At 42.4% G+C, this 13,661-nt stretch overlaps 1 protein-coding gene across 5 annotated transcripts in view; it reads left to right on the top strand.

The window, feature by feature from the left end:
• The first annotated feature begins 578 nt into the window (after positions 1 to 578).
• Positions 579 to 13,661, top strand: part of SIPA1L2 (signal induced proliferation associated 1 like 2) — a 140,606-nt gene continuing 127,523 nt past the window's right edge. For 4 of the 5 annotated variants that reach the window (XM_084512552.1, XM_084512554.1, XM_084512551.1 and 1 more), the window contains exon 1: positions 580 to 804. The gene's annotated coding sequence lies outside the window, so the exon portion shown is untranslated. Of the gene's footprint in view, positions 805 to 13,661 lie in introns of all 5 variants that reach the window. The other variant, XM_084512550.1, reaches the window with a different exon arrangement.

Raw genomic sequence — 13,661 nt, forward strand, 5'->3', positions numbered from 1 at the left:
GTGCTTAGGTGTACGAGTGTGGATGTGCTTAGGTGCACGTTAGGGGAGCGGTTAAGCACAATAACCCCAAATTCGGCCGGCCTCGGGCGTTCTGCACCTTGACTGTACGCTCGGGCAGCCCCTGCCCGCTGAGCCCAGCGCAGGGCGGGCAGCGAGGAGAGGCTCCCAGCCGCCGTGTGCGTGGCAGCGGGCCCCGGGATCGCAGACACGGCCTCCCGCAGGACTTTAATAGGGAAATTTAGGGAAATTTAGGGAAATTCGAGCGCCCACACCGGGCTCGGGTGCGCAGGGACAGAGCTCGGAGCCGGCACCGCTCGCAGCACCTCAGGCTCGGGGCTGCGGGCACGGCCCCCCCCCCCACCTGCCGCCCGCTCCCTCACAGGGCAGGGCGAAGGCGGGGCGGGGCCTTGCGCGACAGCCCCGCTGACCAATGAGAAACCAGCTTTCCCCAGGGGCCGAGCCGGCGGAGCCAACGGCGGGGAGGGGCGGGGCTTGTGGGCGGGGAGGCGGGGGGCGAGGCCCCGCCCCCGCCCTCCCCTCCCCGTCCGGCGGCTGGGGCGCACTCGGCAGTGAGCGGCGGGCAGAGCGCGAGCGGTGCCGGGGGGCGCGGGAGCAGCACCGGCAGCAGCAGCGGTTGCAGCAGCAGCAGCGCGCGACCCCAACGGCCGCTCCCCCCCCGCCCGGCTCCGTTAACGGCTCCTCCTGCGGGAGGGGGGCGGTGAAGGGGAGCCGGGCAGCGGAGCCCCGCGGGCCATGGGGGTCCCGCGGCCGCAGCAGGCGCAGGCAGGGCAGCGGCAGCGGCAGGTAAGGACGGGGCGCCCCGCTCCCCGCACTGCCGCCTCGGGGCGTCTCGGGGCTGGGGCTGGGGCCGGGGCTGGGGCTGGGGCCGGGGCCGGTCCGGAGCGAGCAGCCCCGGGGGCTGCGGAGCCCTCCCGGGGGGGACCGGGGGCTCGGGAGCGGGGGTCGCGGGCGGTCCCGGCGGCGCTGCCCTGAAGTTTGGGTGCCCGCAGCTGGGGGCCGAGCCCGGGGGGAGCTGGCGGAGCTCGGGGGGCCCGGCCCCTCGGCTGGGAGGAAGTTTTGGGGGTTCTGCCGCGGGGAGCGGGTGAAGTTGGGAGGGAGGCGCTGGTGTTGGTGCGCCCCGGCTCTTTTGTGTGCGGTCCCCGCTTCGGGAAGTTAACGCTAGATGGCTTTCTTCTCTCAGCTATCCGCCGGGGAAGGCGAGCGTGTAATCCGCTTCTGCAGCCCGCTGCTCCGGCGTTTGTCTCTGCTTTTTTTTTTTTTTTTTTTTTTTCCCCTTCATGTGAACAGTAAGCTGCCTTCCTGAGCGGCTCAGCGCTGGTTAGACCCGAGCAGAACTTAAAGTTTGCCTGCGAGCTGATGCAGTTCAGCCCTTTCATCAGTTCAGCTGCTTACAGGCATCGTTTTGTATGTGCACGACCAATACCTAAAGGAAGCTTGCTGAGTTGCAGTATAGTTCTGAAAACCCTCAGGTTCCTTTAAAGGAAGGCAGCTGGATAGGAAAGGCTGAAAATGTAAAGAAACAATGCTATCGGCTCAGTTATTGCATAGTTTGTTGGACTTCATTTTAGAAAGAACCCTAATAGATAAACAATCTTGCTGCACTTTTTTTTTTTTTTTTTTTTTTTTTTTTTTATTTCTTTCTTTCTTTCCCCTAGATTTTGTGCCTAGCTATGTTGGACTGAAATCTTTTGGAGTTGGGTTCAGGCACACGGTGCATCACAGCCTGCTAGGTATCAGAAAGCCAGGGCCTGATGCTTTATTAGTTTATTTCTTCTGTCCTTCCAAAACTGTCCCTGTTGTCACTGGAGTGCCAGATTTGCTCCTCGTTTGTTTCTTAGGTAGTAGCTCTGAAATACTCGAGTCTTAAACTTGATCTCTGAAATATCTTTTATTATTAATGCAAAAATGTTTAAATCATCAAGAGCTATGATGCATTACCATACAAAAGTTGATTTATAATTTATGTAGCACTCGTATAAGGCAAGATCACAGAGAGGTCTCTGAACGTGTTGTCTTGGTTTTGCATGCCCAGTGGGTTACCTTACCAGGTCACGCAGCACTTTAGGTATGACAAGGAGTAGTTGCTTGTAAGGATGCCAGGCTGTTTCACCAATCATATTGGATCAATTAAAGATGTCACTCATAGATGCCGAGGGTATAATGTGAAACCCAGAACTAAACAAAAGCTCAATCTTTCCCTAGCTGGTATTTGCTTACTGTGCAAATCAAGGAATTTTAAAGGTTTCTGTGCTGTCATCCTGAAAGAAAGATAATATGGTCTGTTCTGTAGACATGTACTGATATGTACTATTACTTAAGTACATTGTGAAATGCTTTTGGAAATGACAAGAGTCAAGGAACTAAGCGAGGCAGTGGTTAAACAGGCAAAAACACCCCTTCCTTTTCTTGATGACCTTTACGAGTGAACCAAGGCACTTCTTTCATCACTGTCAGCTTCATGTTGGATGTGGTAGTCGGGCATTGCCCCTAGGATTGCGTGCAGAGCAGCAGTTCTACCTGCAGGAGAGAGCAAGTATCTTCTCCTTGCCTTAGCTGCTGGGATTCAGATTACATTTAGATGGCTGGATGTTAAAATATTTCCAGGAGCTTCATGCTGTTTACTTATCAGTGATCTAGTTTAGTAATAACGAGTGAGAAATGCAATGTTAATATGAAAATGTAAGATACCTGCTACTGATTGTGGAAAGAGGGTGGGGTGCTGGGTTATCTAGTTTCTCACTGTAGTTATCCAAGATTATCAACAGTAGCCATACTGACAGCTTGAAATGTCACGATTTGATGAGTGTTCCCTTCTCTTTCCTTGCGATTTTTGCTTTTCAGTTTAAAGTGTTGTACTTTGTCTTACGTTTGTGTTCAGACTTGACTGGTGTTTGGGTAAGCTGCACTGTGAATCAGCGAGGGAAAGAGGAGGCGGCAGTGTTTGTTATTTGCTATGGTGCTGCACTCATAGTCAAAAATTTTGATATGCTAGGTAGTATTCAATGCTTTAAAACATTACTTCTTATAAATTGGCATTGGTCTTAACTTTACCTCTACTTTCAAGGGAAATTTCATCCTCTTATAAACGTGGCTAGTTCATGAAGTTTAGGCTGGGGTGCTCCTTACAGGGTCTTTCTGCCCTGTTTTTTCTGACTGAGTTGTTCTGGGGAATTACTGTGATAACTGTCTACCAAATCTGAGAATCCAGTGCCAAGTATTCATTAAGACTGTTGCAGTATATACCTCTGATCAGGAAATTTAGTTTTTAGTAGATGGAAAAGTATGTGTAACACTTATTTTGAAAATACTCTATTTTTTGTTTTTGTACAGATTACATTAAGAATAACACTAATTCCTTGTGACACTGACCAGTGATGCCATACAACTGTTTATATATATATATATATATGTATATATATATATAAATGCTAGGACTTCATGTGAATTAGCAGTCTTCCTTTTTTTGTAGTTTACTATGAAACAGTGAACTTAAATATCTGATTTACTCTCTCAGTATCAAATGAGAGAGATCCTGCCTTCCTTTGTGGTAAAGCACAGACCCTGGGTTTAAACCCATTTCTAGGCATAACTGAATAAACCAGAGATTGGGAGGGATGATTATGGTTGGTGATACTCCTCTAGTTTTAACTAAAGACAGGACAGCAGTAGGTAGAAATGTCATTGGGATTATTTTGCACCAGAGTTCTTAACTAGAACATATGTAGACTCTTGTTTGGATCATGAAAGTGTAATTACATCAGCAGTTAGCTACTCATGGCTTATAACTGGATTCCAGCTTTCTGTAGTTTTTCGAATAATGATCAGCTCATACATAATTAAAGGTCTTGTTTAAAGTGTGTCTTGAATCCTTATGGAGATAATCTCCTGAGCATGTAATAAACGTAAGCAGCTGCTGTCCCATCTTCTTGAACCTGTGAGCAAGCAGCCTTATTGGGTCTGCTGTGAAGCATTTTAAGAACGGTAATGTTTGAAAGGAAGTAGACATTTATTTTAGATACCGGCATCTGGGGATCTGTATTCCTTAAGAAAATGACGTTCCTCACTTTAGTATAAAGCTTTCTCTTTTTTCTCAAAGCTAAGAGATATGATGTAGAAAGATACTGCAGTGGGAGGAAGGAATCCCTGGGATGTACGCGAATCCAGAAGAAGGCAGGAGGAGAGGTAATAAATTGTGCTGTAGTAGCTAGGAAGCTGGAAGGTGGCAGTAGCTGAAGTTGTCATGTCTTTCCCCTCCCCCTCAGCAGCTTGGCAAATTCAGATGCTCAAATGAAATTCTGAGCACAGAGCTTGGAGTTTTGCCATTGACTTTGATTCTTTTCTTACATAATGTCTTCATTTGTTGTCCTGCATCCTGCAGAGTGACATAGCCAGCTTTGCAGACATTACTGTAATCCTCCTATGCTGCTTGCCGTTCTTCCTTCTTTTCCCTGTCCCTCCATGCCCTCTTCCCACGAATTCTCCCTGGCACCGTGGCTGTTGACTGCGATAATGCCTGCCTGCTACCTCATCTTTTAGGTAGGCTTTTGAATCATAGGTGTTTCAAAATCCAACTTCTCAGGTTTACGTGATATAAAAATGATTTGAAGGGATTCGTGTCAGAGGACACATAATACAGATAAAAAGCTCTGATACAAATCAACAACTTGTGCTTCCATTTCCCTTTTGGTTCACCAACCTTTATTTTAACCTTGATACAATGTATGATGAAATTATGGAACTGCTTTTACAGGTAACATAAACAGCAGATTACAGTACCTAATAAAATGTACCCATAAGGACAGCTACCCCCAAAACACTAGAGGCTTTGTGGAAGTAAATTAAATAGAATTAGAATGTTTTCAAAATCTAATGTATGCTATTGAACTCACTCAGAAGTTGTTTTCTCTTTTGTTTGTGCATGCATGTTTTTTGATACTTGTTTTCTCTGTATATATGAGAGAGAATCTGGACCACTGTATAATACTCTTATTTTGTCTTCCATGTTTTTTTTTTTTAATATTTATTTCCATCAACTCTGGTAAATTGTGTAAGGATCTGAGAACTAAGTGGCAATTAAGAGAGGTGAGAACAGAAGGGGGACTAAGATGAGAATACAGCTTTCTACAGATGTTATAAATGCATATAGTGTTAAAACCCTTGTGTGTTTTCTTTCCCCTCACTTGGGGGAGTAAAAAGTCCTGCAATTAATGCATAGTTAGCAAAACTGGCTCTGGAAAAGAGTGCGCGTACTCTCTCTCATGTTTTTTGGAGGAGGCCTTTGTGAAAGATACGGAATTTCAGTCTGTGGTCTTTTTTTCTGTTTGTTTTGCTTGTTTATTTATTCACTTTTTCATCTGAGAGCTGTGGGTTACCTAATCACACTCTTCTTCTCTGGTTGTTTTCATTTGTGGTTTTCAGTTCAATACTAGTTAGTTCCTACTTTTAGATACCTAAAGAACATTCAAGGAAACAAGCACCACCAAGTATTTTTCTAGACTCTCAGCGTTGAAAATGAATACTTGACATGCTTTAGTGTGAAATCTCATTGCAATACCAGTGTGACATAAAGTGGAAACAAAGTGAAAAAATGTGGCTGTGTACATGCATACATCTGCATGCCTAATGTGCATATCATATATATGGGTGCAAACACACTATACGTCTTGCTTATTGTAGTGGCCAGCTGCTCTGGAAGAATTGGGAGCAGTTTAAGGTGACCAGGTTATCTTGCTGTTCGGCTGTAGTAAAGTGAGCCTTTGTGAGGTTGTCAGGACAACAGCTTATTATTATTGTTCCTAGTGTGTTGGGTTTTTTTCCTCTATAGCAATGAAGGGAGCCGTTTCAAAGAGGGTTGTGTTGCCACGCAAGGATTGCCAGCTGTGATTTGGGTTCAGCAGGATGCTCTGGGTTTGTCATGTAAAAATTCTAATTGATGATGAATGCAAACCCAGTGTGAGAATAATTTTGTTCATTGGACTAATGCAAAACAACCCATTGTATTTACAAACCCACGGCCTATTTTCTCAGCAGTGTTGTCATTACTCCTCTGTTCTCTTCCATTTGAGGCTTAGAGAAAAGCGTTTTATGTTTGACAGTATGGAACCTGTGGTAGGAGTTGAGAGAAGGCAGGAATTAGTTTAAGGCTATGCTATGTCAGTGAGCTCCAGTCTGATACTGGAAAACTAACAAGTGAAACCACTGGGGACTGTTCAGTTTGTCATAGGTTCCATCAAAGTGTGGTATGAAATTGGTGCCTAATGATAAAACTACACGGTTGTTGTTCTAGTGTTGCCATTTTGAAGAGCTACTGTTCTTGTCACATGCTAAATGAGACACAGCTAGCTAAATGACTGGAAGGTGCTTCTCTGCACATAGCCAGTATATGTGGAGGTGCGGTAACTTGAACTGAAATCACTTTTAGGTTGTTGGTCTGTTCAGATGGGAGATGTGATTGTTCAACAAGGACAATTACATGAGGAAAAATTTCAAATAGCTTTGATTTTTTTTTTTTATTATTTCATAGAATGTGCTAACACATGGGTCTTGTTTTGGCACTTCCATGGTTCCCTCCCTTTATGTTGCTGATATCAAGAGACACCCTAGTCTGATCCCTAAATTCTTTGATCTGGGTTAAGCTATATAAAACAACGAAATGGTGTCCAAATAGTTAAAATCCTTCATCAAACAGTAACTCGCTATTTCAAGTTCCTTTTTTTGGACAACTGTCTATTCACTGAATAATTTGACAGAGATACCATAGGCAGTTGTAGGAACTGCCTGACAGAATCAGAACCTATTGGGATAAACCTGTGAATACTTAGATCCTTTCTCCCTTACCTGGCAGTTGGTCTGGAGGTGGCTGTCTTCCCCCTCTCAGATTTTCTGCTGTTCTGCAACTTTCCTGGTATATTTGTCTCTTTTCAGTCACGCAGCCTTGTTTGCATAGGAAACAATTCCATCTTTTTGAAGACTGAGAGAGGTAAACACAATGGTCATTTTTAATCCACAGCAATGTGAGAACTGTTTTGCATGTTTCCACTTCTCTTCAGATGTAGAATTTCACCAGCTTGCAAAGGAGACAGGACAGGTGAGATTGTATGAACTGGGTGAGAGCTGTGAAGGTGGTTGCTCAGAGTGACACACCAAAAAACAGACTAGCAAATACCAGTTGAGCTCCAGCAGAGTTTTCTAGATGTATTGAGGTTGCTGCTGTTAGGTCAGAGGGGCTTGCTGGAATTCTGAACTTCTGTTAGTCTCTTATCCTAGATCCCTGAAAAATCATTATTGCTACTGGAGGCTTCTGAATGAAGGGCAAGCAGTGCTTTGCTAACCTAGGAGTTTGAGATTTGATAGTTCTGACAATGTTGTTGTTTCTTACCGACTTCACAGAATCTTAGAAGCACAGAATGGTTTGGGTTGGAAGGGACCTTAAAGACCACCTAGTTCCAACCCCCTGCCGTAGGCGGGGACACCTCCCACCAGTCCAAGTTGCTCCAAGCCCCATCCAGCCTGACCTTGAACACCTCCAGGGATGGGGCATCCACAGCTTCTCTGGGCAGCCTGTGCCAGGGCCTCACCACCCTCTGCATGAAGAGTTTCTTGCAAACATCTACAGTAAATCTCCCCTCTTTTAGTTTGAAACCATTACCCCTTGTCCTATCACTATCTGCCAGTATAAAATGTCTCTCTCCATCTTCTTTTTTGTTGTTGTTTTTTTTTTTTTTTTATAAGCTCCCTTTTAGTACTGGAAGGCTACTCTAAGGTCTCCCTTAGAAGAGTAAGACATCTCTTCTCCAGGCTAACCATCCCCAGTTCTCTCAGCCTTCCTTTGTAGGAGAGCTCCAGCCCTAATGGATGACTTGGGACACCTTGTACTTTTTCTCTGTGGTTGTGTAATTTTTTTCCTAATTAAATTCCTGTAAGTGTAATTACTCACGTGTTGTTGTTTTTTTTTTTTTTTCTTTTTTTTTCAAATCTTGCTGAGTCAAACAAGCTCCAAAAAATCTTGAGGTGGAGGGAGGAGTTTCACAGTGTGATTGCGTAAAGCTTATTTCATTAGAAAATAGTTCTTAGAAATAACTGACCATTCTTTACATCATACTGTTCTGCAGCAATAGATACTGCATTCTGTAATGACTTTTAGTTTCAACTTTACTGCTGCATTTTTATGTACTGTTAAATATATAAGATTATACTCATGCTGTCAATGTATAGTGTGCTGTTGTGCTTGGTAATGTGATACAAACTATGTCTTTGTGTGCACAAACCGTTAATTAGATATCTGCCTTGCTCTATGCCTAAGAAAATTTTGTGGCTGCATATTAAATATGGATATTTACATATATGCATAGTAATACTCTTTCCTCCTAGGAAAGATGTTCATTGTTAATGTTTTTTCTCATTCTCGTGTAGACTACCCAGCTGTGTCAGTGTTCACTTGTTTTACTACATTCAGTAGGTCAGCGGTGTTAAAGCTGCACCTTAGAGATTCTTCTGAATCACGTCTTTTCTTACCAGCTGCTTCAGCCACATCTCTTAGCACAGTCCTTTGTGGCAGCTACAGGAATAACTGTGGGAAAAGTAATGATAAGATGTATCTAAAATAAGTTAGAACCTCCTCGCTGTGATTTAACATCAGGTAACCAGGTAGGAAAAAAACAAATACGAAGCAAAAAAAGACCCACACCACTAAACGAACCATTCTTCTTTGACTCCCAGCAAATGTTGCCTGACTTCTAGTCAGCTGTGGGGGCCACTATGAAAATTTCCTCAACTAGAAGTCCACTAAGTAGAGGTCAACATATCTGCTGCAGCTTCATATGAAATAATCAATTACATGGCTCAAGAATTTTAATTTCTGAGTAATTATGCTTTGTTTGCTGTAGTGCGAACTCTTTCCCATTGCATTATTCATGGATAAGGGGGATAATGCATTTTGTTTTCTTATCTTGGGTGGTGAAATTTAGTGTTTCTCTTCAGGGACTTATAAGCATATTCTTCTTTATCCCTATGTTTTCTTTGCTAAGAGTAAGAAATCTAGTGTAATTGTTGTTTTTTTCCTTCTTTTTTTTTTTTTTTTTTTTTTTTTTCCTAAACAATCATTAAAATAGCCTTCTGTGAAGTCCCTGAGTATCTTTTAAATAATCTTTATCAGTAGTTCTGGGAGCTTTCTGTGTATTGCTGACACAATAAGTTCTATCAGGTTAGATTTAATATTGCTTATGACAGTTTGCCCATCATCTACCTTGATGTTTATCCAGGCTTCTCGCACAATTTTCACAGCATCTGCGTAACCAAATTATAGCGTTATGTTTTGGATGGGAAGGTTAGAGGAATGAGACAGTGGCTGGACTGTCAGGCTCAAAAAATTCGCAGTTAGTGGTTTGTACTCTGCCTGGAGATCAGTTACAAGTGGACAGGGACCTATCCTGTTTTGTACCTTTATCTGACCTGGAGGAGATGAAGCCTATCCTCATCAAATTTGTAGGTGACATCTGACTTCGGGAGTCATTGGCATGGTTGAGGACAGTGCTCTGTGATTTAGAGGCTGGAGGAATGAACCGTAACAAACCTTGTGGCATTCAACAAGGATAAATGCGAGTTCTCATGCCTGGGGTGGGAGAGTCTCTTGTCACAGTATCGCCTGGGGGCTGCCTGCCTGGGAAGCAGCCTTGCTGAAAATGACCTGTGCGCTGATGGATGTGTCAGCATGTCTCTGTCTTCTGGTGGCAACACATTAAGCTGGAGGACCAGGAGGTTGTCAGCATTCAGCATTCCTTAGACTGCACTGGGTGTATCACATCCAGTTTTGATTCCTCAAGTACATGAGAAAGATTGATTAAACTAAAGCTAACACAGTGGCTGGACACTGAAATGATGGGCTGGAGAACATACAGAGAGGCTGAGAGAGCTGGGTCTGCATAGGTGAGACGACAAAGTTTGGGGGGGACTCAACAGCTGCCTTGTGATACCCAAGAAGAGGTTAGTAGGACAGGGGCAGGTCCTTCAAGTGGAAAGGAGGTGGTCCTTTAAGGAGGATAGGAGATGACAGTGCTCATAATCTAGAACAGGTGAGGTTCTGATCTGGCATTAGGAAGCAAAATTCACCTCGAGGACTAGGGGGATGGAAACAGGTAGTGCAGACAGGCAGTGGAAGCTACATACTTTACAGTTCTTAACACCAGACTGGACAAAGGCCTAAGCGAGTTTGTCTGAATCCAGTGCTTTGAGCAGGATGTTCAGTTAGATGATATCCTGAGGTACCATCCAGTGTGAATTATTCTGTGAAATACTACTTTTTATTTTTATTTTTTTTTTAATGTTAGTTGGTCTGATAATTGAGAATTTTAGTTGATGCTCCACTCTACTGTTTCTACTTCATTTGTTATAGTACAGAAATATTCTGTACTATGATGTTGGGAAGATTTTGTTATTAGTCTAAGACAAAGACTATATGAGTACAAAATACACTGTTTAAATCAGTTGACGAGAATTCCCAAATTATTGGCAGTCAAATATTTTATAACTATGATCCGTACAAAAGAATAAGCACTTAAAGAAAATAGCATCCATTCAGGTTCTGCTTCAGATACTCATTGCTGGCCTTGTCACTGAATTCTACATCATGATCAGCAATACTGGAATTTGAATGTGTGAACGTCTATTGAGTTTTTCAATTGGATTTCTTCCAAAAGATTGTTTTGCTCTTAAAGAGCAGGACAATACCAGTTTGAAATTGGCTCTCAGCCAGTGAAGCTACATTTGTATCCTTTTGCTCTGACTGCTAATTTTACTATTGTGCAACTTCTGATAATCTGTGCTGGAGTTATCCATATGACTGGGAAAAAAAATGGTGTGATGTCATTATTTAAAAATCTAAAAGTGGTTCAGCTCTGCAAGCAGCTGCTGCTTATACCTTCTTGTGTTTAGTCTTACCTCTTAGCTTCGTTAACGATAAACAACAGTCAGCAGAACCTCAGAAGATTGAGACAGTTCCTGTTCTTGCTCATCCAACTTCACAGTAATTATACTTATAAATATTTCTATGCTTACCAAACCATGAAACGGACCTTCAGATCTTTGTTTGTTTTTTGTATGCCATTTTATTAAGTGTTTAAAAATTCAGGGTTTTGTATAACATTCGGCTTCAGTATGAAGGAGATTGTAAATGCATGCTGAGTTAATCATAACAAACAGGAAAGGGAATGGAAAGAATTTCTTTTAGGGTGAAACTCCTTGAAGTTGAAATGACCCTGATAGTGCTTGTCACTTGACAGGGAGGGTTAGAATTTTTTTCTTACAGGTGGGAAGGAATCTCTCTTGTTAACATTTGCATGGTATTGCGAAGGATAGGGAGAAGCTCAGTCTGTCTTTTTGACTCATATTTTCAAGAAAAGGAGATGAAACTTTGTTTTTGTAACACTGATGGATCTCCAGAATTGTTGAATTTTAAGGTTGATCGTTGAATTGTTAAGGTCGGAAAAAACCTCCAAGATCATCTAGTCCGACCATCCCCCTACTACCAATGTTACCCACTAAACCGTGTCCCTAAGCACCACGTCCAACATCTACTTAAACACCGCCAGGGGTGGTGACAATATCATGGGTCTAGGTGATAGGTATAGATTGGCAGTCCTAGCCTGAAACCCTTTTTGCCTTTAACTCAGCTATTTGTTTACTTGTTGATCTGCTGCTTTAGTAAACAACTACATCACTGATCTTTCATAAATGAGCTGCACTCAATTCTGATTCAGTGATGGGTCGCTGTTCTTTTTTTTCTGTTTTTCTCCCATCTTGTACATGTAATGGAAGGATGTTCCAGAGATTTACTTTACTGAGGACTAGAACGTCCTGCTAAATTGTATATGGAACGCATGCTGAGATTGCAGCCTGTTTGTCAGTTTTTTTTTTTTACCAGTATCTTTGTTAAGCCTACATACTTTTCCTTTCTTCCTGATAGAAGACAACTTGCTCAGTCAGACCTCACTTTTCTGAGGTAAAACTAGCCAAACTAACCAACCTTTAAACAAGGCAGATGTGTAGCTTGCTCCTGTGTGGTATGATGACAGGAAAACACGGCCCTTCTCTGTGCTTGTTCTGTTACCGTGCTTTTGTTATGGCTAGAAAGAACCTAAGTGACATTCTGCACAGTTTTACCTGTGGCAAATAAAGTGGTATTAAAGCATTATCTCTACCTGGAAATACTGTAGAATTGCATGTTCATGTTGAGCACAATGTCATGGTTATTCTTTCTGGTGTTTTTTGCTGATGAGCTACAAGACTGAATGACTTTGCACATTAATAATAAAAATTAAAAAAGTGGGGGGGGGGAAGAAAAAATGTTCCTTAAAACTTAGTTTACTCTTCTTGGTTACATTTTGACCTTCCTTTGCAGTACAAGTAGTTTCTAACTTCATGTTGGTGTTAAGGCAATTCTTGAAGATACAAAGAAGGACTGACTTCAAGATTGATCATTGGCTTCATCTAATGAATTGATTTATTCCTAGCTTCTTTTCAGGAAAGTCAATTTTCTCTTGTTCTGTTCTCATTGTGGTGTCGTTATCAGGTACTTTCTTAGTTGCAGGTTGTATCAACAGCATTTCATATGCTGTTCTCATAACATTTTGCTGATCTAAGGAATCTTACTTCTATGTAGAGCTGTAGATCCTGAGCCAGATGCTCCTTGATGCTTGCAGAATCCCAGCTGATGCAGTAGTTCTTGTTGAGTTCCTAAATATATCAAGCATGGCTTGCGTGCCAAATGGTGATAGTATGGAGACACAAAATACAGTAGTAGCAGGATGTCATGCTACCCCACCTCAACAGTAGTTGAGTAATCCATGAAAATCAGCCTCTGAAATCAATATGGAACCATTTTGTCTTGAAAACGTTTGATTTGGCCCAGTTAATGTTGATTTAAAACATTCCTCCAGCTTTGATATGAATATAGAGATTTTACAAATCAATGCCTTAAGTGAAGGCATTTCACTTAAGCTTGCTATGTTGTTGCCTTTCAGTCCAGGGTCTTTCTAGCCACGTCCCTACAAAATGATTTTCCCAGACCATTTGTTTCAATGGGTAGAGTAAAATTGCCGGAGACCTACCTATTCATTTTGAGGACCTTAATTAGAGTGAAACGTGCAGGAAAAACAAGGATGTTATGTTTGTCAGAAACGTGGTCCAAGATGCTTCTTGTCATCTTTAGCAATGGAAACAGTGAAATATAAATGCCATTCGAAAATATAAATTACTCCATAGAAAAAATATACATCTGCTATTCTTTTCATGTGATGGTTGTGAAGAGCATTGTCCCTATTTTGTCGGATATTGGCAGTTTATGAAACAGCCCTTTTCTACTCTGCAGAGAAAAGATATATGGCATGGCAGTTTTCCATGTCAGAATCTGTAATGTTGCGCTTATTAGAAACTTTCAGTGCCCTGAGAGAAATGCATAGAGCTGTGAGTCATAGTCATACTTCTAAGCTGTTGTTTTTGGAGAATGTTTGAAACCATTGCTTGCAGAGGCTGATGCTTTCTTTTGCAGTATTTTTCTGAAAACTATGAAGGAATATAGGGAGGAAAAACAGTGTGCTCAGTCTCTGGTGCAGTACCAGCTACCTTGGAAACTATTAGCAAGTTAG

The sequence above is a fragment of the Aythya ferina genome (genome assembly GCF_964211825.1).
Source record: "Aythya ferina genome assembly, chromosome: 3".
NCBI classification, from domain to species: Eukaryota; Metazoa; Chordata; class Aves; order Anseriformes; family Anatidae; genus Aythya; species Aythya ferina.